Source organism: Mesoplodon bidens (assembly GCF_964165515.1).
Source record: "Mesoplodon bidens genome assembly, chromosome: 3".
Classification (NCBI taxonomy): domain Eukaryota; kingdom Metazoa; phylum Chordata; class Mammalia; order Artiodactyla; family Ziphiidae; genus Mesoplodon; species Mesoplodon bidens.
The window spans coordinates 47,907,305-47,932,823 of record NC_138178.1 but is presented as its reverse complement, the minus strand read 5'-3'; positions in this window follow the sequence as shown (position 1 = coordinate 47,932,823).

The following is a 25,519-nucleotide window of genomic DNA, read 5'->3' as shown; positions in this document are numbered from 1 at the left end:
TGCCTGGCACCTAGCATGTGTATGATTAATATCTCCTGATGACAGAAGGTCATGGAGCAAAAGTGACAGATGTCTACACCACCTTACCAGGCTCCTCCTGCCCACCACTGACTTCTCTGCCCTCCCTGGGTGTCAGGGTAGTGTCAGGACACTGAGCACACCCCCCTGTTTGGGAAACTGGCCAACCCACCCTTCACTCCTCAATACAACTGATGTCCTTGTGCCAATTCTTCAGCTGTTCCCGGGTGTACTCCCTGGAATTTCTAAACACTGATGATGATTTCCTGTTGGATGGGATGTTTGGGATTTGGGCTTTGTTTTTCTTTTAAATACCATTCCTATTCAAAATGTGAGTTCCTTTTTTCTGGAAGTTATTTTTCATCATCTTTTCTCTCCCCAAGTTCTTGCACCATGGGCCTTCCTGCCTTCCTGTGGTTGGCCCTATAAAAATTATGTTCCTAAAGAGTTACTGGGGAGGTGAGGGGAGGGGGTGATGATTACTTGTTGGCTGGGGTGTTTTTGCATTTTTTTTTCCCCATCCAGGGCACTCTGCAAAGCATCTACTATGACTTTGTTCCCTCCAATATGAAGTGCCTTCATAGAGGCCAAGGCCAAGGCCACTGTTAAATTGGGGTCTGTCCCTGACTTCAGGACTTGACTCCAAAGGACATAGGGAAGCTGCTGGTATCCAAGGGAGAGGCAGCTCCTTTGCTCCAAGCAGTAGATTTAAGCCCACTTGTAAAATAAAAAGAAGGGGAGGGAGGGGAAGGGGAGAGAAGGGGAGAAGGGAAGAAAAGGTTGCCTTGCCTGTTTGGCAAGAAGTTGCTACTTTTTTAATCAAACTGTCCCAGCTCTGTTTGTGACTTAACATCAATATTAAATCATCATAAAACTGAAGGTTTATGGTCCCTAAAAGAAACATTGAAAAATGTATGCATTCTATAGCTCCTAGAACATGTTATCTAGATTTTTTCTATATGGGTAGTAGGAATTTTTGTGGAGGTGATAGGCCACGCTGTGTCGATGTGTGAAGCAGCTAAGGGGGAACTGTCCCCAGCTTCCTCTGACGTGTGGGATACTGGGGGGGCCTCCGTAGTGGTGCTACCTTCCCCAACGTGGTGCTAAAACTTTACAGGTTCCCGTGGCTTCCAGAATAAAATCCAATCCAATCCAGTATAAAATGGCCATCAAGGTTCCCCTTGAGCTGGCCACTGCTCCCCTCTCCACACGCCCCCTCGCCCATATACCACCTTCCCTTGCCAAGCTCTGTGCAGCAGGAGGCCACCTGCAGTTGCAGTCCCCTGCCTGGTGCCTTCTCCATTTGCTCTACACCTGTCACCTCTCTCTAGGTCACAACTGAAACATCACCTCCTCAAAGATCTACGCAGTTCCCCCAGTGACTGCCGAATATCACCCTGTTTGTTTCCCTCACTGGGCTTCACACAACCTGCACCTCCACATCTATGCACTTGTTTTCATGTTTATTTCCTGCCTCCCAGGTGGAACAGGAGCACTACCAGCCACCTGCCCTACCTGTTTCCTGCTGCATCTCAATGCTTTGCACAATGCCTGGCAATTACCAGCAGCTCAGGGGATGTTTGTCAACCAAGAGAGCTTACTGAGGCGAGCAGGTTGTCTTGCTCACCTAGGCGAGAGAACCACTAGGCAAGAGAAACAAGGTGTCTGGGGAGAAAACTAAAGCTGCCAACAGGGCTCCCCTCCCAGGCATGCTGCTGAGTATGGTGTCAACAAGAGCTTCAAGAGCCCTCCCTTGAGGCTTCCAAGGAAGGTAATGGGGAGAGCTTGGCTCAGCCCTGCATATCCATGTGTTAACTCTATGCCCTGGACATGTCACTGAAACCCCTGAGCCTCGCTTTCTTCCTCTGTAACAGAGGCACAATAATAACACCCTGCCGATTTTACAGCACTGTTGTAAGGTTTGAATGAGACCAAGTATGTGAAAATAAGTTGTCTTTGTGAAGAGCTGTAGGATGGAAGGGACTGTGGTTAGGAGTGGAGGGGCCAAGCCCCTGCTTTACATCAGCAACTGTATCCTCGAAGACTGCTTCCCATGTGTGCAGTGAAATACAGAACTTTAGAGCAGAAGACACAGTTTCAGTCATCTCAAGATGACTTTTTTTAGCTTTCTAAAAAAATTTTAATTGTGGTAAAATATAACATAAAATATACCATCTTAACCATCTTTAAGTGTACAGTTCAGTGGTATTTACATTCACAGTGTTATGCAACATCATCATCATACATCTCCAAAACTCTTTTCAACTTGCAAAACTGAAACTCAATATCTATTAAATAATAACTCCCCATTCCCTCACCACCCCCCAGCCCCTGGAAACCACCATTCTACTTTCTGTCTCTATGAATCTGACTACTCTTGTGTTCTTCATACAAGTGGAATCATACAGTATTTGTCTTCTTGTGACTAGCTTATTTTACTTAGCACAATGTCCTCAGGTTCATCAATGTTGTAGCATGTGTCAGAATTTCCTTTAAGGTTGAATAATATTCCATTGTATGTATATACCACATTTTGTTTATTCATTCATCTATCAGTGGATACTTGGGTTGTTTCTACCTTTGGGCTATCATGAATAATGTTGCTATGAACATGGGTGTACAGATATCTTTTCAAGAACCTGCTTCCAATTCTTTTGGGTATATACCCACAAGTGATTTGCTGGGTCATATGGTAATCTGTGTTTAGTTTTTTGAGGCCACCATCCTGTTTTCAAAAGTAGCTGCAACATTGTACATTCACACCAACATTGTACAAGCATTCCAGTTTCTCCACATCCTCACCAACACTGGTTTTTTTAATAGTAGCCATTTTAATGGGTGTGAGGTTGTAGGTTTCTTATTACGGTCTTGATTTGCATTTCTCTAATGATCAGTGATGTTGAGCATCTTTTCATGTGCTTATGGGCCATTTGTATATCTTCTTTGGAGAAATGTCTGTTGAAGTCCTTTGCCCATTTTTAAATTAGATTTTGGAGGGTTTTGTTGTTGAGTTGTAGGAGTTCTTTATATATTCTGGACCTTAATTCCTCATCAGATACATGGTTTGCAAATATTTTTTTTCCTATTCCATGGGTTGCCTTTTCACTGTTAGCTGTCTAGCTGTCTTTTGATGCACAGAACTTGTTTTCAAGTTCAGTTTATCTATTTTTTTCTTTTGTTGCTTATGTTTTTGGTGTTATATCCAAGAAATCATTGCCAAATCCAATTTTATGAAGTTTTTCCTGTTTATTCTAAGAGTTTTATAGTTTCATCTCTTATATTTTTGATCCATTCCATGTTAATTTTTGTATATGGTGTAAGGTAAATGTCCAGCTTCATTCCTTCATGTGTGGTGAAGATGATTTTTGACAGAACAGAAAACTGAGCTCAGAATGGGCAGGAGTCTGCCAGAGGGAAGGCAGCTGGATAGGGACAGAGCTGAGGTTAAAACCCAAGGTCCTGTGTCTTAGTCCAACATCCTCTCTACTCTTCTAGGAAATAGACCCTGGGAGTAAGTGACCCTGGGCTTTCCTGTGTGTCTAACTAGAAAAAAACTGGGGACACAAAATGTGATATTGGAGTTGGTGGGTTTTCCTTTAGGTGGGATCAGCTAGCCCTCAGTCCAGACCACTGTGTCAAGACCACTGTGTCTGGGCTTGTTCCTTTACATAAGAGGGTCATTCTTCAGGACACCTTTGATCATCAGAGGTGAACAGCAGCCAAAGAAAAGGTATCGCAAAAAAACTGGCTCCATGATCAGTGACACGGTGATTTGGTGGAATATAACTTTTAGTCACTGATATGAGGGGAAAAATGCTAGTGGCCTTCCATGTGCATACCCTTTGTGCCTAGTGGCCAGCAAGCTGGAGAAAACTTGTGTTTTGAAACATTATCTTGAAGAAGGAAATGAAGATGTGGGGGCTTTGGTAAACCTGTTGGGCTAAGGCAAGGGCTGGCAAACCACAGCCCACAGACTAAGTAAAGTATTATTGAAACACAGCCAGGCTCGTTTGATGTGTTGTCTGTAGCTGCTTTCATACCTCATCAGAGTTGAGTAATCGTGACAGAGACATATGGCCCACAGAGCCTAAATTATTTACTATCTGGCCCTCTACCAAAATTTTAAAAAAGGTTGCTGACCCCTGGACTAGGGTAACAAGGGAAAGTTGAGCGGGCACAACAGCAGAAGCCCCTTGCCCACAGGGCAGCCCCACCCTCAGGGACCTCATGGCCCTCATGGCTGGCTGGAGCCTGACCATTAGCCACATCAGGAGATGGACTAGTGGCAATGTGAGGAAAGTTCTAGCTGTTCTGTACTCTCATAGTGCCTCCCCAGGCCCAGCCCAGAGAGGATCTGGTAGTTGTGAGGTGGCTGAGCACAGAGAGAGTAAGAGCCCCACAGGAGCCAGGTCCCAGCCCTGCCACGTTCATTGGCCATACTCTTGAGACACACACAAAGGCTTCTGGTCTAAAGGCAGAGTGGCAGCTTGGAAGTCAAGGTCCAATCACATGAGATAGAGCTTGATGTGGTGCTCACACTGCTGTCATTTATGTTCAGCTTTCTTACGCATGCTGTTAATAACTCGTCACTCTCAAAGAGGATATTAATTAGTTTACACTTCAGTGTGGGTGTGGGCACTTCTCAAACTTCTTGGCCTAGTTGATAGAAAGTGCCAGAAAGACAAGGGTTGAAATAAATCTCAGCTCTGTTACCATGAGCTGTACTTGGAAAAGTGACCCAATTTCTCTCTCACTTCTATGTCCTCATCCATAAACAGGATAAACCAGAGCTGATATAAGAATTCAGTAAGAGGATGGGCATGAAACTGCCAGAACATTCCACGAATGCCAGTTTCCTTTCCTTAGTCCATTCAGCACCACCCACCAACAGCAGCTTCTCCTCTAGAGCAGGGGTCCCCAACCCCCGGGCCACAGACTGGTAGTGGTCCATGACTTGTTAGGAACTGGCCCACACAGCAGGAGGTGAGCGGCAGGCGAGCAGTTGAAGCTTCATCTGTATTTATAGCCGCTCCCCATGGCCCGCATTACCGCCTGAGCTCCGCCTCCTGTCAGATCAGCGGTGGTGGTGAGTTGTATAATTATCTCATTATATGTTACAATGTAATAATAATAGAAATAAAGTGCACAATAAATATAATGCACTTGAATCATCCCGAAACCATCCCCCACTGATCCCCCACCCTCGGTCCATGGAAAAATTGCCTTCCACGAAACCGGTCCCTGGTGCCAAAAAGGTTGGGGACTGCTGCTCTAGAGGCCAACCCTCTCAAGTCTCTGGGGTCTCCTGCCCTCCACACCCCTCACTCTCTGTGGCTGCTCCAGGATGAACTAAGGGCTCCAACAGACTCCACACGTGAATAAACAATTGTGTAATGGATTTGCAAGCTACAACTACAGTCATTTTGCGATTGGGTGAAACATCTGTTCTTTAGAACAGTAGTGCCCAACCTTTTTGGCACCAGGGACCAGTTTCGTGGAAGGCAGTTTTTCCATGGGGGGCTGTTGGTTCAGGCAGTAATGCGAGTGATGGGGAGCAGCAGATGAAAGTTCACTCGCTCACCCACCGCTCACCTCCTGCTGTGCGGCCCAGTTCCTAACAGGCCTCGGACCATTACTTGTTGGGGACCCCTGCTTTAGAAGCTTCTGTGGATTTAGCCCGATGGAGAGACACAGTTCTAGGAAGTATGCCCTAGTTTTAGACCATCCCACTCCTCAGAATCGCTGGACATGAGAGCAGTTCAAACACTAATTAGGGCCTCTCCAGTGCTAACTCAAACGCATAGTCTGGTCTCAGAACTGACTGTTTCCTCAAGGCCTCACAGGGATGCTGCAGCTCCCAGCTTCTGTTTCCTGCCCCTTCCTTCATCAGCCACAGCCATTGCTATAAGCCCAGACTCTGAGGCCTCCAGATGACTTTGTGGGAATGTTTATCACATTGTTGTTTGTTATAGCAAAATATTGTTGGGCATTTAGACATAGAGGGGTTGGGTAAATCAATTACACCACAGTGCAGCCATTAAAATTTACAGTAGACCAGAATTTATTGAAAAGATATTTGCAATTACATTTAAGTGAAAACAGCACGTTTCAAAATCATATGAACAAAGCATGGGGATTTATTCAGTTTTTATATTACAAATATTTATTCATATATGTGTATTTGCACAGGAAAAGTATAAAAATGTAAGAAATCAATAGTAGGTTCCTCTGCTTATAATGTACATGGATTTTACTGTTTTATGTATTAAGTATATATTTATATTTATATTTATAAATATAAATATATACTTAATATATAAAACAGTAAAATTATATTTATATTTCAGAATCTTTATAATAGGAAAAATTAAATAATGCTATGTATGAAGTAAAAATGTTTTATATGAAGTTAAAAAAAAAAAGACCAGGAGGCCCCCTTCTCCAACATGGACATCTAAATAAATACAGAGGGAAAAATGGACCCTGTTCACCAGGGCTCTGCCTTATTTGTCACACTAACAGGATGACAACAAAAGAACTGGATGATGAACTCCAAATCTTGGCTCATTCTTTTCACTGTGTTCAAAGACTGCATTTATAGCCTTTTACACTATGAGATGTACAGGCTAGAAGGCCCTGCAGAGACCTTATAACACTCGTGTTCTAAGGGCTGGAGTGGCGTGCTGAGTTATCCCACCAGCCTGGGACCCTTCTTCTCACGCTTGGCTACATCTCCTGTCCTGGTGCTCCAACCGTTAGCTTTGGAGGACTCTGTCTTTGGCTCAACCACTCCTCACCCTCAGCTCCTCCGTGGTCAGCACGTAGCCATACACACCCTGGGGTGACAGATACATGGGTGGATTCTGAAACAAAGGGGACCTTTTGTTACCAATAGGAAAGGAACCCTGATCAGGATGTAGGAGATTCAAGTTGTCATCTGTGTTCTGAGCTCTGCCTGGTGACCAGGTGCCTCCATGAGCCCAGCTTGCTCATAATCAACTGGTGAAAGCCATTCAACTGATAAGACCATGGTGGAGGATCCCACCAAATAAAATTGCTGTGCTTCAGAAAAGGCACATTATGATGGTTCATTATGTTCACTGTGGTTATTTAATGGATTTCGTGCTCAAAAAGACCCAACATACTGACTTTCACCACAAACAAGCCAGATGCTGAAGACTAACGCTATGAGAGTAGAGCTCAATGAACTTTAAGTGTAAAAAATACGACTTAAGGAAAGAAAAGCCCTCATCAATACACATTTCATGGTATCATCAATCTGTAAACATCCTAAGAGCAATCTGTCCCTTGGTGAAGGCTGTATGATTTTTTTTTTATATGAACTGCCCTCCTCGGAGCAACTTGAGTAGTTTTCTGGGTCTGTGTTCCGACCCTCATCATTCTGTATGTTGTATTGTAGTGACATAGTGCAAAATGTACACAAGACCTGGTGCCCCCCCCCAAGTGAGGTAGCGGAAATGAAAAGAAAATCATGATACAGACATCTAAGAGTAAGAACAGGTTGCTGTGGAAGCTCGTAGTCACGAACTAAACCAGAATTGGAGGTCCAGGAAGGCTTCCTGGAGAGTGTGACATCTCAGTGGGGTTCTAAATATAGTTTAGACTGAGCCCCACAATGAAGAGAATTTGTAGTTTTCAAAATTCAGATAGTTCATTATTCAAAAGGAAGCTTCCTAAAAGCTGAAAGTTTGGGATACATTCTAGAAGCAGAAAATAGCATAAATTATAGCCTGCAGAGCCCAGCTACCCTGAGTGCTATATTTCTTGGGCTTTTCACCACAACTGCTTTCATTTCAGATCCCTATTGACTTAAGCCCAGCCTCACCTTTGAGATCAGTGTGGACTAGAATAATGTGGGAATATTTTCTCTTACATAAACAAGAAAATTTGCAGCTCAGGTGGTGGTACCCAAACTCAGTTCCTGTCATACCCCCAAGAATGAGCTATCTTGCCTGGATATGAGGAAAGGCCCCCGGGGGGCTCCACATGCCCCTTGATGAATGGTACATGAGGGGGTGCAACAGAGGCAGCCTCCCCTGCCATGTGAAAGTGCCGGGCAGAAGCTAACAGTCTGGTCTCCCCACCTGCCTGGAGCTGGCACCTCTGACCTGCCCTCCTCTGTCACTTCTGAGCCCCAGTAGGGAAAGTGTGTCAGCCAGAGCCCATCCATCATGGAGCATTTGTCCAAAATCAAAGCCCCACTGCCCTTCATTAACACTGCTTGGGACATTCCCAGATTATCAGGAATTTGTTAGCCAGTCAGAGCAAGGCAATGGGCAGACTCCTGGGGAGAGGATACGTCAATCCAGGACAGATGCCATTTTGATGAAACTGGGAAGATGAGACCCAACTGCCAGGTCTTCAGGAGAGCACTCCCTTCCTCTGCTACTACTCAGGGACCCATTTCAGAAGAGAGCAAAGGGGCGAAAGCAACCAAGAAGTGGAATTCCTCCTCACAACCTAAGATGCTCTTGACAGCTCTGAGTGACCACCTCTTCACCAATCCCTTCAACAGCTCAGAGGTGGCAAGTGAATTTCCAGGGAGGGCAGCCTGGGCTGGAGCCCAGCATTCTAGCAACCAAACTGACCTTCAGTTTCCTCCATTTCAAAATGAAGGCTATCATACCTTTTTTGTTACAAAGGTTGTCACAAAGACTAAGTCAGATAAGGTAGTAAAGGCCACCTGACATAGCGTCTGGCACATACAGTAATTATTATTACTCTTGTAAAATTATGTTACTGTGGAATTCTGCCAATAAATTATTGACTAGTAAGATTATAGATTTTCTAAGTCATAATTTGACTTTTCTGTTCTTTAAATGTACTTTTGATGGAAACAGGAATTCTTGCTATTTAGAAGCTCAGGTACACAGTTGAATCAGGAATATGTGCATTTGCCCAGATCCATGTTTTTGTTTTATTTTTCTTAAAGCCCCCCCAAACAAACAAAATAACAATGATAACAAACCTCTCTTCTTGAGCTACTATTGAGTCCTGCCTCAAAAATAAAATGTTAAAAATTTGAAAAAGAGACGTTTATTTTCCTTTTAGGCCACAGAGCACCCTGCTAGCATCATTGCAAGAGCTCACATTTGTAGTAACTGAAATGACAGATGCTGTCAGTGAAACTGAAGAGGCCTCGGGAGTATCGTTGTGGTTTGGCTAAATGATGATCAGATGAAATATTGTTGGTTAAGTTTTACCGAGGATGTCTTCACATTAGAGCTGTTTGCAAAAAAAAGCGACGTGAAGTCAGCATGGGCTTGCTGTTTTTCTCGTGCATGTTTTTCATTTTGATATTATATCATGAACAGCTGTAAGGATAATGTTAATCGTCCCTTCTGGAAACATTCATCACAAGGGTTTATTTATTATTTGGTTTAAGTATTTAAAAGTTAAAGCATTTCCAAGCTGTCACTATTGAAATATTTCTAATATTGCAAAAGAGCAATTATTTCAGAGAGCCTACTCTTAAGATTTCCACTTAGGAGAGAAAATAATAACCAATGTTCTATGGGTTTGGTTAATGCGACTGAAAGGTGCATTGGGAATGGTTCTTTTTTCACTGAGAACCAGAAGTTTTGCCGTGTAAATGTGGAGCTGTAAATTCTAAGAAAATATGGATGAGGGAGTTGGGGGGCGATATTGATATGATAGAAGCCTGGCAGGCTCTGTACCACCAAAAGAATAATATAGTCATGTAGGACTTCACAAAGTGTTTTCTGTTTTTATCTCAGCCTCACAATTGTCCTTCTAACTAGGCATTTGTAACACATGAAGAAACTGAGACAGAGTTTTTATGGCTTACATAAGATCAGCCAGTGTGGCTTTTTGTTTTATAATTGAAGTGTCAGACACTACTGTGCTAGTCAGAGCTTCCACCAAGCCAGAATGGATGAATTAGGATGGAGAAGGAAAGCCCAGGATTCTTGGTTCGGGAAGCCAAGAGCAACTACACTGTAGCACTCTCACCGCTCAGCCAAGAAGCTTTGTGTAGGGCGTAGTTTGTACAGCCACACAAGAAGACCCTGGTCCTAGGTCTTGGGAACACAAGGACCAAAAAGGGCACAGTCCTGACCTTCAAGTTGATAATCACTCAGCTAACATAGGTCATTAAAAAAAGAACCTCGCATCTTTGGATACCGTGCATTCTCTCTTACTCTGGCCCTTCTTTCCGATTATGTTTTGAAATATGAGTTTCTCATTTACAGCTCAGTGAAACCCAACTAGACTGAATGCACAGCAAAGTCTTGTTGCTACTGCCCAGCCTCCTCTTGGTATTCAGTGCCAAGTGTTGCCTTTGTCAGTTGGAAATGCAGTATAAAAACCCACTCCACTTTTCTTGGATCCAAAGGAAGCCTCATCAAATTTTCTTTAACTATGACATGTGGAAAACACCAAAAAACAATCTGCCCATCCCATATGGACTTGAAAAGAAATTCATTAATGCAATTCTTAAGAGAAACATATGGCAAAACAGCTAATTGTGAAATTTGTCAATACAGTGCAGTACTTTTTAAAAACGAATTATTATTTTTTTAAAGAACCACTTGAATGGACTTTGCAGTTGTATCTTTGGAAATGAGATCCCTGGATGTTGAGAGCTTAGGATTTCCCTGGAAACAAAATTATAAGGAAATGTAAGAATGCTGAAGGAATTCAAAGCATGACTTTGTGGAAAATGGGTTGGGACCATCTCAAAGGAACAACAAAGGATGTTCTGTTCCCCCAGTGACTGTGCTTTTCCCAGTGGATTCCTTTGAGGTTCAAATGAGTTGTCCTTGGCAGGGCTCCACTGAATGTGCCATTTTCACCCCTCCTTGATCCCAGTGATGGTGTTATTTGCTCCCCTGCAGCCTGGAAAGGCTCCTGAAATGGTACCCGTCTTCTCTGACCTGGGGCAGGGTCAGAGGCTCAAGAGTTGAGCTCAAAATGGAAGGTTAACTTTCATGAGATAGGGTGGCCAGTGATGCTGGGTTACCAAATTCAAGAAACCCCAATTAGAAGGTTTTCCCATGTTCCTTCTGCCTAAAGCACCTCCTCCTCATCTGCCCTGGGATGCCTGGTCTGCCTCTCATGTGGCCATAAAGTGCACTGAATTGATGGACGTGAGTGGCCTTAGTTTAAGTGATTATCAAGTCTGACACAAGCCTAGGGGCTGTGTTCACATGTCTACTAATTGGTTGGCCATTGGCTCCAGTTGGCCCATGGACCAGATGGAAGACAGACAGGTGTGAATAAAAGACTTGGGGCTTTAGAGTCAACCTGGCTCATCCCCTCCCAGACTAGAGGCCTGGGACAAGATAGCCAGTTCTCTGGAGCCTCAGTTTCCCCTCTGCAGAAGAGAGCTGATAACACCTGCCTTTAAAACAAAAAAAGTAGCAGCAATAAAACCTGCCCTGAGGGGTTCTCACAAGGTTTGAAGGAGATGTTGACTGTCATGTCCCAGCCACTTAGAGTTCAACAATGAGTATTTAGGGTTGTCACCATCTTGCCTCTTGCTATGAGATTTTTGGAGGCACTTTTTCTAGGATCTAGAGCTGGTTCCCATTCAGAAACAAAGGACTTCCTGTCTACCACTTCATTCTCACCACTGTGGGCTGCTTCTCAAGAGGAGGCTTCTGGAAGGCAGGGGTCTGAAGTGTGACAGCCATAGGGAAGGACACCATTCCGGGTACCGGAGAGTAGACAATCTTGGCCTTCCTCTTTTCTCCGAGGCTCCTCCTGGATCTGAACAGTATTCCTCCCAGAGTCCCCCTCTCCCCCACTTTTTTTTTTTCTGATCATCACAACTGGAAACAGATTTGTTTGTTGGTTTGGTTTGTTTTCCTGAAAAGAGAGTATTCAGGGTTGCAGCAGCTGGGAAGTTCTGTGAGGGAGTCTGCCTGGACAGAGCTGGACAAGTTGCAGAGCTGAGCACCCCTACAAGCCCTGAGAGGACTCCATTCTCCCTTTGATCTGTTTTCACACCACTTCTCATAGGTTTCCACCTGGGTCTGAACTCTCTTATATGATTCTCCGTTCTCTCTCTCTCTCTCCTTCACACTTCTTCACGCTTTACTGCCTTGATCCTTTGCCCACTTCTCTTCCTCACAGCTCTTTTCCCTTTTTGACTTTGCCTGAGTGTTTCCTAGGCTCGGTGTAGTCTAGGGCCTCAGCTTTGCCTCCAGCCATGCCTTTGCCCTGCCCACACCCCCTTATTCTAGGGCACAGTCAAAATTCCAGTCCCCTCAGGCTTAGGGCAGTGGAGGTCGTGCAGTCCTGAGATCCAGAGAAATTAGGGGGGCCCTTTGAGATCCAAGAAAGTGCCAATGGCTTGGCTTAAAACAGGCCTGTCTCCTGGCTCCCCCTCCCCGGTCCCAGCACCATCAATTAGAAGCAATGCTGAGCTAAATACCACTGCTCACAGGGCAAACCTTCCTAACTGGAAATCATTACCTTTTTACTTTTTTTTTTTTAATAAATCATGGTCTAAATAACCAAATAATGAATCTCTCACTAAGCAGCATAATCAATCTTCATAACCCACGGAAATACGCTCTGGAAAGATTGCATTTTACTGCTGTTGAAAACCTCGGTTTCATCAAATAAAGGAACAAATTGCCATTCAGGAAATTATTCTTGGGCTAAAATATGCAATCAACACTTAGTTTCCCACCTGCACAGTCCTAGAATGCACGTGGGGTAATGACATTTGACATGGGGCTTGTTACACTCCTGACCCAGGAGAAGGGTTTTCATATTTTCAATTTGCAATGTCTGGCAAGATTCCCAAAGTAATTTTCAATTAAAGTCCCTGGTACTTGTCAAACATGAAGACATTGCCCAAAAGATGGAATAACTTCATTAGGACGAGACATACTCATTTCGCCAAGTATTTCAGCTGAGTGTGCAAATACTAGGCTCTTTTCTTGTCCAAACACTAAAACTGAACAAAACAAAGTCATTTTCTGTCTTCTGTCCTCTACATGGACACAAATTTAAGGGGAGGGGATTGTCCAGCCATAACCTGTCAGTGTTTTTCCTTCCATCTTTGGTGAGATCTTCTCCTCTCCCCAATTTTAGCCATGTTTGTTCATTCCCTTAGCTGACTTGACTTCCCCAGAAGGTTAGGGCAGGTATTTGACCCAAGCTCGGCCAATTAGAATTCAGAATGCTTCATACTGGACTTAAGAGAGAAGCTATTTTCTCTATCACGTTGCTGCTAATTCTGGTCCAGAGCTTCCCTGACAGAAAACCCGTGGGCGAGAATAAAGCCCTTGTGCAGAGAAACCCAAAGGCCAGAGTCTGGAGTAGAGCTCTGAACACACTTGAATCCCTGTTTCCAGCTGCCTGGAAAACCAGCTCTTGCCTTGCACTGTCCACAGCAGATTATGTGAACCAATACTTGATTACTATTTTACTTAAGTTTGTGCAAATAGAATTTCTGTACTTGCTACCAGAAGAGTCCTGACTAACACATAAGTGATGCCAATATAAGGATGTGTTGGCAGAATAAGAATGTAATAATGTAAACATTTCCTAAGCATTGTCCTTAAATAGTTTTTGATTGGATCAATAATAATATATTGTGCCTCTACCATGGGCCAGATCCTTGAGGTACAGAGATGGTTAAAATATGGTTACAGACCTCAAGGGGCTCAAGGACTGGGAATGAATGTAGAACATGAACAAGCCCATTGTCATAACAGAGAGTTCATAAGATCATGTAAAATGCTGAGACTGATTAGCTGCAAGTAAGGCATGCAGGAGGGCTTCGTGGTGGAGACAGTACTTTTCCAAGTCTTGAGGGGTGAATGCAATTGCAATATGTAGAGAAAAGTGTAAAGGTGCTGCAGGCAGAGGGAACGTGGGCTAAGAATGAGACCCAGACACATATGGCATTTCTCAGGAGCACATAATAGTTCATTGTGAATACAGCTCTGGCACCTGGAGGGGAGGAGAAAGGTGATAAGAAATGAACCTGAGGAGGTAAATTGGGAGCAAATGATAAAAGTCAGAATTTCATCCCTTGGCAAGGAGACACAGGACTGTAAGCAAAGCAGCAGGGTGCTTAAACAACCAGGTAAACCAGGTGTTTTCGAATTTAGAATTTTAAGAGCAGTCTAGCAAGTGAATGGATTATAGAGGGGAATGACAAGAAACAAGGGGGCTCTTGAAATCCAGTGGAGCACTGACAAAGATATGGAGCAGGGCTGTGGATGTGGGAATGAATGTGAGAAAATAAATTTGAAAAAGACTTCAGAGGCACGATCACCAGAATGTCACGACAAAGAGCAGGGAGGCAAGGAGGGACAAGCCAGGAGTACCTCAAAGTTCTAGCTTGAATGGCTGGGTAGACAGTGTTGCTGTGAACTGGAATGAGAAACAGGAGGTGGGGTGAAATCTGAGTGGACAATGAGGAGCTGAGAGATTGAGTCTCATCTCAGCTCTTCCATCAGCCACGTGTCCGATCTTGGATACAGTGCTTAGGCCACTTCAGTTTTCCCAACTATAAACTGAAAAGGCTGGAAAACTTCACTGCAGGTTCCTTCCTACCTTGAATAGTGTGTGATTTAAGAGACATAATGTGAATAAGACATGTCTGACAAAGCCTAAATGTCAAAAACATGAAATTAAGCAGGATGTGACTGAGAACCCTGAATGAGCTGCAAACCAAGGGTGAACATTCCCCTTGATCCTGCTGCACAGAGAGGAACTATCCTGGAGAAAAGGGCATGTGAGTTTGGAGAGAGTCTTCCTAGGAGCATACTTCCCAGAAGTCATTCTCTGCTTTCTTTATAGCTTGAAGGTCCACACAGACCCACTCTTCTATGTGTACTTGGTCTATGACCAGGATGGTATTGCAGAGCACTAGGGAGAGAAGACAGCATTCAAAAAGGATGGTGAGACGATTGATGACCCATGTGGGGCTACATGGAAGTAAATCCGTACCTCATGCCAAACACAAAATCACTTCCAGAAGAACCAAGGACCTAAATGTGAAAGGCAAAACTTGTGGAATCAGATGTAGGAGAGCATCTTTATAACCTTCCAACAGTAATGGACTTGGAAAAAAATTATTTTGAAATAATTTAGACTTACAGAAGAGTTTCAAAAATGTTACAGAGTCCCATTATATTCTTCACTCAGCTTCCTTTAAAGTTAATATCTTACTTGACCATAATACGTTACCAGAACTAACACTGGTATAATACTACCTACTAAACTCTTTGAATTAAAGGCTTTTTAAAAGACACAAACTACATATAAAAGATAAATTCAACCATATTAAAATTAAGAATTTTCATTCATCAAAGAATACAATAAAGGAAGGTAAAAGAAGAAACAAATTGAGAGTTAATATTTGCAACCCATACAGCCAATGAAGGATTTGAATAAGAAGGGTTAGAACTCCTACAAATTAATAAGAAGGCAAACAACCTAAAGGAATAATGGATAGAAGAAATGAATAGGCATTTCACAGAAGAGATACATATGGAGGGCCAATAAACATACAAAAGATTTCTCAACCTAATTAGCAGCCAAGAAAATGCAAATTCAGACCTCAAGACCAAAAATAGCAAGTTCTGAAGAAGATATGTATCTAAATGCATGGCTGGTGGCTGGTGGGAATGTAAGTGGTACCACCACTTTAGCAGTCTATGTGGCATCCTCCAGTAAATTTGGCCAATTCCATCCCAGGGTCTTGCCACTAAAAGTGTAGTCTGTGGACTCACAGCATTGGCATCACTGTGAGGCACCCCCCTCAGACTAAACCAGAATTTGCATTTTTAACAAGATCCCCAGGTGAGCCATATGCCTATTAAAGTTTGAGAAGCCCAGATCTAGAGAAACTCTTGCTCAAGTATACATAGCAGATGTGTAAAAGAATGTTAGGAGCACTGTTCACTATACCAAAAAAGTCAAACCACACAAATGTCCATCAACAGTTAAATGGATAAACAAATTGTATACAGTTATACAATGAAATATTATCCAGCACTGAAAATGAGTGAACTCCTCTTACGTGCCTTAAGGATGAACCTCAGCAAAAAAAAGAAAAAGAAAAAAGCAAGTCCTAAAAGATTATATCCAGTATGCTACTACTTTAAACAGACCAAACACAAGCAAAACCGAATAATGTATTGTTCAGGAATTCATACATCCTTGAGGAATCTTTTTTTTCCAAAAGGGAAGACAATTATAAACAAAACTCAGGTTATTGCTGACTCTGGTGGCAAAGCATAGGGATGAACAGAAGTGGTGTGCACCAGGTATGGGCAATAATCTAGTTCTTGGGTTGGGGGTAAGCAAGCTTATAGGTATTCCTTTTATTATGATTTTTAACATACGTATTATTTTCATAACATTACTTAATTTGAAAATCAGTTTTTTAAAAAACCTCCCAATGCCCCAGCATTCACAGCAGCCAATTATTGATTTGGGCCTTAAAGGGTCTGAGTCTGTTGTAAAAGGACAATGCAAAGAGGAAGAAGCAGAGATGAAAGAAAGAGTCAGGTAGTGATAATAGCAATTAAGGCAGTGACATCACAGACTTGGGAGCCCAGGGAACCCCCACAAGACCAGGGGAAGAGGTCAGCTGATATAGCAAAAGCCAGTGTGATGCTCAAAATCATGACCTTCCATGGGATTTACCAGATGACTCAAAAGCCAGTTTCCAAAGGCTAACCCATAGACTCTTAGGACAAGCGACAACTTCCCAATACTAAGTGAGGAGGGAGTGATATTTAAACAGGGATATATAAAATATATCTACCTATATAGAAATTCATAAGTAATTAGTAATATATATGTATTTACTGGAGTTAAGTAATAAATCCAGCCATATTGAACAGCTAATATGTGAAATGGGTGACCCAAAGCAACCTTCCAAATATCAGCGTGCTGGCACCTTGGCTGGTGCCAGAGCTGATCCACCAGGCCCTGTTCTCCAATGGTAATAGGATGAAGGGCTCACCTGATCACACACACCATAAGCTAAGGCTTATGTAGAGCAGTGGTTCTCAAACTTGGCTGTGTGTTGGAATCACTGTGGAGTTTTAAAAAATGAAGCTGCCTGGGTTCCACCCACAGAGATTCTGATTTAATTGACATGGGATGCAGCTGCTATATTGGGAGCTTTGAAACCTCCCCAGATGATTCTCATGTGTAGCAATTGGGAAAAAAAAATTTAATAGTGCAGCTTCCCTTTCAGAAGTGCCTGTTTGGGATCACCCAGTTAATAGGCTATAACACCTGGGACAAAAATAAGAGCATGTAGGTCCCTAGGGATGTGGGCTGCAACCCAAACATTTTGCATAAAGGTACACAAACACGTAGTATAGAATGGCAGTAGGTGTGCTAGTTCATGATAGAGGACATGAGGATATGATGCAATTGTTAGGGTGTCCCCAGGAATAAGGACATCTCTTCTCTTTTGATCAGTAGCTGTTTTAATACCAGGGTTTCTCAACAGTGGCACTACTGATCTTCTGGACCACATAATTCTTGGTAGTGGGTACTGTTTCTGTGCATGGTAGGATGTTTAGCAGTGTCCCTGGCTTCTACCCACTAGATAACTGTAGAATCTTCCCACTTCTGACAAACAAAAATGTCTCCAGACATTGACAAATGATCCCTAATGGACAAACCTGTTACCTAAGCAGGCATCCACCCGGTAGCAGGATGCCTGTCTCCTCTTGCAGGCAGAGCTCGTCTTTCGATGGGATTTTTTTGCAGCCCCTCACATTTTGATTCAAGGCCCAGGAGAGCAGGGGAAGGGGGTGCAAACACAGCATCCCACTAAGCTGGTGAACACGGTTATGGTTCCAAAGAACCCTCTTCCTTCTCTAGCTCTGATTGATGGTGGGGAGAAGAGAGGCTACTTTAGGGTGATAGGTTGGCCCTGAAGGGCAGTTTAAAACCAGTTCTTGGAACTTCCCTGGTGGCGCAGTGGTTAAGAATCCACCTGCCAATGCAGGGGATATGGGTTCTAGCCCTGGTCCCGGAAGATCCCACATGCCGCGGAGCAACTAAGCCCGTGCGCCACAACTACTGAGCCTGTGCTCTACAGACCGCGCACCACAACTACTGAAGCCCACGCCCCTAGAGCCCATGCTCCACAGCAAGAGAAGCCACCGCAGTGAGAAGCCCTGCGCACCACAGTGAAGAGTAGCCCCTACTCACCGCAACTAGAGAAAACCCACGTGCAGCAACGAAGACCCAACGCAGCCAAAAATAAAAATAAATAAATAAATAAATTTTTAAAAATAAAATAAAATAAAACCAGTTCTTAAGGTTCCTTCCAAATGGGAGTGGTCACATCTCTCCACCCCAGTTTGGGGGCCTGCTAACCGTTTCTAGAGAAACAGGGAATGTGCCTCCCCACATCCTGTTACCAAGGTAATTTTTTAAGCTGTGCTCAAGGACCTCGCACCAGGCACATCTGAGCAGAGGCTCTGCACAAGTTGGCCTGATAGATTAACCTGTCTCGAAAGGAGCCCGTATGCCTCTAATTGTTGTAAAATAAACACGGGGCTCTGAGCTTGGGGGAGGCTGGGTTTTGTCAGGATCCAGGCTGATCTTGCCCATGTCGCCTTCACCTCTGAATAATGAGCAAGAGGCCCAGAATATGAAACTTTGCCTTTAACAATCATCATCCAGTAAAATTTGAATTTGAATACCTTTTCCAAGTTCAATAGCACAACAATTTATTGAATGTGTTGGCCAGGGACAGCACAGAAGCCAGGACCCCTGGCCTCTAACAGCTTCCAGTGGCACACATGTGTTCACATCAAGCAATACCCATCAGTTCTCAGGCATGCTTCTGGTTGAGGGGAAGTGTGAAGGGAGAGCTCAGTGGAACTCTCAGTGGAGGTACAGCAGCCAAGGGGGAGGGAGAGCTGAGTGGGCCAGAGTATCTGGGGAAGGACTGTCAGTGGAGGATGAGTGAGGGCTGGAAGGGAGGGAGGAGGGCAAAGAAGGCACTCTGGGGAAGGCTTGGGGAGCTCTGGGTCTCAAACCTCAATTGTTCCCCAAAATGTCCATTGTAGGTTGTTGGCTTTGTTTTTTCTTGATCCAAGATCCCATTAAGGAGCACACATTGTATTTGGTTCTCACATCCCTTAATTATTTCATGTAGAACAGGCTCTCCATCTGGTAAGCTTTTTAAAGAGGATTTAAATTCATCAGTAGGAAGCTTGACCCATTGGATAAATAAGGTGAAAAGATGACTAGTGACAAGATAGCTATTCAAATAAGCTGGAAAAACTGTTGAAATATTTAAAAGCCTCTAAATTGTAAATCAGCAACCACCTTGCAGAAGAGTCTTTAGAAATTGTAGAACAAAGAAAGAACTTAGAAATCATCTAGTCTAACTTTTTAATTTTTTTATATAAATTTATTTATTTATTTACTTATTTATTTATTTATGGCTGAGTTGGGTCTTTGTTGATGCATGCCGGCTTTCTCTAGTTGCAGCGAGCGGGGACTACTCTTTGTTGCAGTGCCAGGCTTCTCATTATGGTGGCTTCTCTTGTTGCGGAGCACGGTCTCTAGGCGCGGAGTCTTCAGTAGTTGTGGCACACAGGCTCAGTAGTTGTGGCTTGTGAGCTCTAGAGCACAGGCTCAGTAGCTGTGGCACGTGGGCTTAGTTGCTCCATGGCATGTGGGATCTTCCCAGACCAGGGCTCGAACCTGTGTCCCCTGCATTGGCAGGTGGATTCTTAACCACTGTACCACCAAGGAAGTCCCTAATCTAACTTTTTAATTTTACAGAAGTGTTGCCTTAAGGACTTTTTGGAACAAGATGGAAATCTATCAATCATTTTACAAATGAAAAAACTAAGGCCCGTGAATACAACATGACTTGCATATTATAACGTGCCTTAAAAAAAAGACAACAGAGCCTAGGTTAAAACCTTGGTCTCCTTGGTCAGCCTTGGGTCTCTGGATTGCCAGGACTCCTCTCACCTTCTAGAGCCTCACCTTCTAGAGGCACCAGGTTGGGAATGAAGTCCTAAGACCACGAAGGCTTCACTGCATGGTCAAGATGGCTGCACCAACTCAGAAGAAACTCCCTCCCTTCAGGGCAAGCGCTGGAGTTCACGACAGCTGAGGAGGCTCCTGCAGCTGCCTGAAGTTTCCCATGAGGACGGAGGGAAGAGCCAGAAAAGCTGTCTGAGGCATCCCACATACCAGGCCACATTCAAATGACCTGCAGTTTCCGTTGGCAGTCTTCACTATTTCACATCTCAGATAATTGCCTTTGGACAGAGATTTACATGGACTTTTTTCATTGCCCAGAAAGGCAATCATGTTCCAGGGAAAGAAGAACTCCGATCAGCTGCAGACCATACAGTCCTCTTTTGGCCTCACAGAAAAGGACATTTCTCAGAAAAAGCGATCAGTGCGGGAGGAGGGGGGGCGGGGGCGGGAACACAGCCACAGCAATATGACAAAGCAGCCTCCTATGCTGTCTTTAGTCCCTTCTTTCCTGTGTGGGCTTTACTTCCCAGGTGCCCCCCCAGTCCTCCCCAGGATATCCAGAGCCCCTCTTCTTCCCACTGCTTCTCCAAGGTAGTGTCCAAGCTCCAAAACATTTGTTCTTTTCTCCCATAAAACTCCCATTTGCTCAATTTTCTCCTCTCTCTATTGTTTCAGAGAGGGGTGTTATGAACTAATTCAGGTGAAAATGACTGGTAGGGTGATTTGCATTCTTGAAGTAAACCCTTGGAGAAAGGTCTTTGCACCTAAAAGCGTTTGAGAGTGGATCTAGTGCCAAGCCTTTGAGACTGCCTTCTGTGATGTCCTGGGTTCTGCAGAGGTACTCAAGACTGTCACTAGGCTGAGTGCTCCCAAGAAGGCAGGACATTCGCCTTGCTTCCATCAGAGTACCTCTGCTTCTATCTGTGTTACATACTGAGGTTCCACCTACAATTTCTGGTCAGAGCATTTTGTGTCTCAAAAAAAAAGTTTAAAAACCAGTGATCCGTGCTACAACCTGAATGAACCCTGAAAACATCATGCGAAGTGAAAGAAGCCAGACACAGTGGACCATATATCCTATAATTCAACTTATCTGAAATAAATAGAATAGGCAAATTCATAGACACGGGTAAATCGCTGCAAGGATGAAGAGACCTACTTAATACCTGCACACCTGAAAGGAGCAGAGCCCAAAGTCAAAAGTGGACCCTAATCAAACCCCAGACCTCATGGTAGAATTGCAAGCAGGTCTGGAAGGTTTCCTGTGTCCTTCAGATCACATGAGAGAACCAACAGCCTCTACTGCCTACATAGAAGACTGGCCTTAAACAAAAAGAAGAACCACTTCTCCCCATGTCCCTCTCTCTTGTAATTTACCCGAGTAGTGGAAAGACACTGCTATAATGAGAAAGAGCACAGCATCTAGACAGAAGGCCAGGAGGAGAGCAGAGGGTCGTGTAGGCTTGTGCCCGGAGGGAAGAGCAAGTGAGGGCCTGTGCTCCACTCACCAAGCCTTGGCCGGACTTCAGAACTGTGACTACACTGGCTCTCACCAGCCCTGGTTCTGGCATCTGTGTACTGCACAACCATGAGCTAACGACTTCATCTCAAAGCTGGGGTCCTTCCCTACAAAATGTGGTTGATAAAATGCCTTTAGAGAACTGAATGAGTTAACAGATAGGTTTCAATGCAGGCATTATTTTTCCTTGCATGTGAAGATGCTTTAAAAGGGCCTCAATGTCCAAGGACTATGTTCTGTTTGTATACCGACGACCTATCAGGTAGAGATTCGGGATTGCATGTTAGAAATGTCCTAGATCCATGGCTAAGGAGAGTGGACTGGGAGGGGAAAGTGGTCAGAAGAACATGATTTGCTACAGGATATAAAAGTTATATTTTTCAACACAGAATCAAACAAAATCTCTTTTCCTCATCTTTCTGCCTTAACTTTTTAGGGCTGTAGCCAAAGGACTGAGGCAAAAGAAAAAGTCTGACAAGCCAAATTCCATAAGCACGAGACTTCCCTGGTGGTTCAGTGGCTAAGATTCCATGCTCCAGTGCAGGGGGCCCAGGTTCGATCCCTGGTCAGTGAACTAGATCCCACATGCTGCAACTAAAAAAATAAATAAAAGATCCCTCATGCCACAACTAAAGAACCCACATGCATGTGACAACAAAGATCCCACATGCTGCAACTAAGACCTGGCACAGCCAAATAAATAAATAAACATAAAGAAAAAATCCAGGGCTTCCCTGGTGGCACAGTGGTTGACAGTCTGCCTGCCGATGCAAGGGACGTGGGTTTGTGCCCCGGTCCGGAAAGATCCCACATGCCGTGGAGCGGCTGGGCCCGTGAGCCATGGCCACTGAGCCTGCGCATCCAGAGCCTGTGCTCCACAACGGGAGAGGCCACAACAGTGAGAGAGGCCCACGTACCGCAAAAAAAAAAAATCCACAAGTTCATCTGAGGGAGGCTCTGGAAAGACAGGAAGACATGCTGGACAAGGAAAATAGTAGAAGAAAGGCCCAGAGGTGGCAAACTCTGGGGGTGCTGCCTAGTTGGGCAGAGAAAAGAGGGGCCGGATCTTGAGTTGGCTGATAGTAGTGGAAAGACATCTGCACAGAGACGAGCTTGACTTTCCTCAGGGCCGCTCCAGGACCTGTGCTCTGAATCATCCTCCCAGATAGAACAGGGTCTGACAGAGAAACCGGAGCCTCTACAAAATTCTGACCTGAAATCCTCAGAACTTTGCCCTGAGGGGAAGGACAGGAACCTCCCTCCAAACCCACATGGTTCTCATCTACAATTCTAGAAATCAGTTGATGGGAGTATTTCTGTTATAGTGAGGTATCTAGTAAGAATCCACTAATTTTAAGGCATTTTCCCTAAGGAAACGACTTCACTCAAAGGGAACACCGAGAAATCAGTGCTTAGGAATGGCCCACATGTCCAAGACATCATATAAAAAAAGAATTTAGCATATCTTATTAGCAAATGCTTTATACTGATTATATGTTGAAATGATAAAGTTTTGAATATATTAGGATAATAAAAAATTTTTTATTTCATCTGATCTTTTGGGGACTTTTTAAATGTGGCTACTAGAAAATTTAACATTACAAATGTGATTCACAACAGCCAAAAGGTGGAAGCAACCCAAATGTCCACGGATAGATGAATGGATAAACAAAACCTGGTGTATATGTACAATGAAATGTCATACGGCCTTTAAAAAGAAGGAAATATTGACACACTACAACATGGATGAATCTTGAAGACGTTATGCTAGGTGAAATAGGCCAGTCCCAAAAGAATAAATATTGTATGATTCCACTTACATGAAGCACCCAGGGTAGTCAAATTCATAAAGACAGCACATTGGTGGTTGCCAGGTACTGGGGGAGTGGGGATGGGGACTTATTTTGTAATGGGTATATAGTTTCAGTTTGGAAAGATAAAAGAAAGTTCTGGAGATGGATGGTGGTGATGGTTGTACAACAATGTGAATGCACTTAATGTCACTGAACTATACACTTCTAAATAATTGAAATGGCAAGTTTTATGTTACTTGATATGTTTTATGTTACTTATGATATCTTACCACAAGGCAAAACAATAAAAGGAACATTAAAAGAATACAATTAGCTGAAAGAACTTTTAGTGAGTTCCAAAAATAAAGAAAATCTTCATTTTATTAGATCTTTAGTTTCCAAGTCAATTAAAATGTTATTTCACTGCTTCTTAAAATTCAGCTCAAGAATCACTCTACATTTAAGGGAATCTCTCTCTGATATAAAGCAGAGTTTTCTAGGTGGTCCAAGTGGGAATCCCAAGGTTTGCCCTCAGCGGCACTGGTGAGGCAGGGGATCCTGGATGTGACTGAGTGAGTGGAGATCCCCCGTCTGAGGCTGGGGAAGGTGCAGGAGGGTTCTGCTGTTGATTGCAGGGGGTACCAAGAGAAAGAGGTGAGAACAAGGAAGGTTGTCACATGGGGCCCATTCCGTACCGGGGCTCTTGGGACTCCAGAGGGAAAAAGGAGTTGGGGATTCTAGAAGGAAGAAGAAGCTGGTGTCAAGAGGAACTGTGTGAGATTTAGCAAAAGCAGGGCCACTTTGAGGCCCAGGTGAAAATGCAGCATGGAGCAGGTGAAAGTTCTCTTCTCGCTCAGCTTGGGCACACAAACCCCTGTAGGGTGGCTGGGGAGCAGAACCTCTCTGGGTGCAGAAGCTGGCATTGCCAATGGCAGCAGAGACTGAGGGGCAGCAGAGGGAGGACCAGGGCAAGTGCCATTTGGTGACTACAGACAGCTGGCTAGTTTGTGGCCCATGGGGGCTTTCTCTTTGTTAAGTCACAGAAATATTTGGAGAAGCTTTGTACAAGGCTGGAGGCCTCCTGTGAGCATGTGGGGGAGCAGGAACAGGAACTCAGAGTTATTGACATGAATGTGACAATTTTTACCCAGACTGGTGAGGCCTGGGAGAGAGGTTGTATTACATGTAAGCTCCAAGGGTGCCCCAGTTTCACTCTAGAGGGAAAAAAATACCCTGTAAAGGCCAGAGAATAGTTTGGTAAAATAAAGTTCCCTGAACAAACAAAAATCCAAAGGCAGGATGATTTAATTCAGTTTGAAAGGACTATAATGAATAATAAGGAGGAAATCCACTGTCCAGAGGGGATTCTCCTAAGAAAAGCCTTCAAAGCAAGAAGCTGGGAGTACTTTTCCCAGGAAGAGACGAAGGTGGACTTGAACATTTTCTAAAGTAGTTAGAGTGCAGGTGACCTGCACCCCTGACCATAGGCAGTAGGCCCAAAGACACCCAACTCATCTAGCACTAGGGCAGCCGATGCCACCAAACCCGTGAGCTGTGGCCCAACTTGAAAAATTATCAGGAGCAACCATATTGCAAATCATGGAAATACAGAACAGGCACTCAGCTGGGGAGTAAAAGCAGAAACATATACTGGGAGTTGTAAGATTATAAAACAGAAGGAACTCCCTCTATCCCTCTCCCCATATTCTCCTCACTCTTGTCCAGGAGGAGATACAAACCTGATTGAACCAGACCCCAGAACACTGATTGGATTGTGTTTCCCAGGGACCTCATCCCTCTGTGTCAGGAGGGCATTATACCTGACTCAGCCCTTCTTGTCTTCCTCCCAAGCGAAGTTTAACCAAGGGCTTCTCCCAGCATGGGGAGAAGAAGTCTTATGTTTAATCTTTTCCTCCTCTTCTGCTTGGGGCATTACTGCTCTTTTGATCTCCAATCTGTGGTCCTAATAATGTACAGAAAATTAGTGTATGCAAGTACTTAATTATAAAAAGCAGTAAATCAAGATAAGGTTTGAGGCCACTACTGTTTTGGAGCATTAATATCCCCTTTGTGATTATCATTATGGCCCTTAACATACATAAACTGAAAGTCCCGAAATGGAATGTTTACTTCATGAGATGTTTCCAAATGAAAGAGAACAGAAAGATGGTCAGAAGGAATTCAGACACTCTGTTCCTTC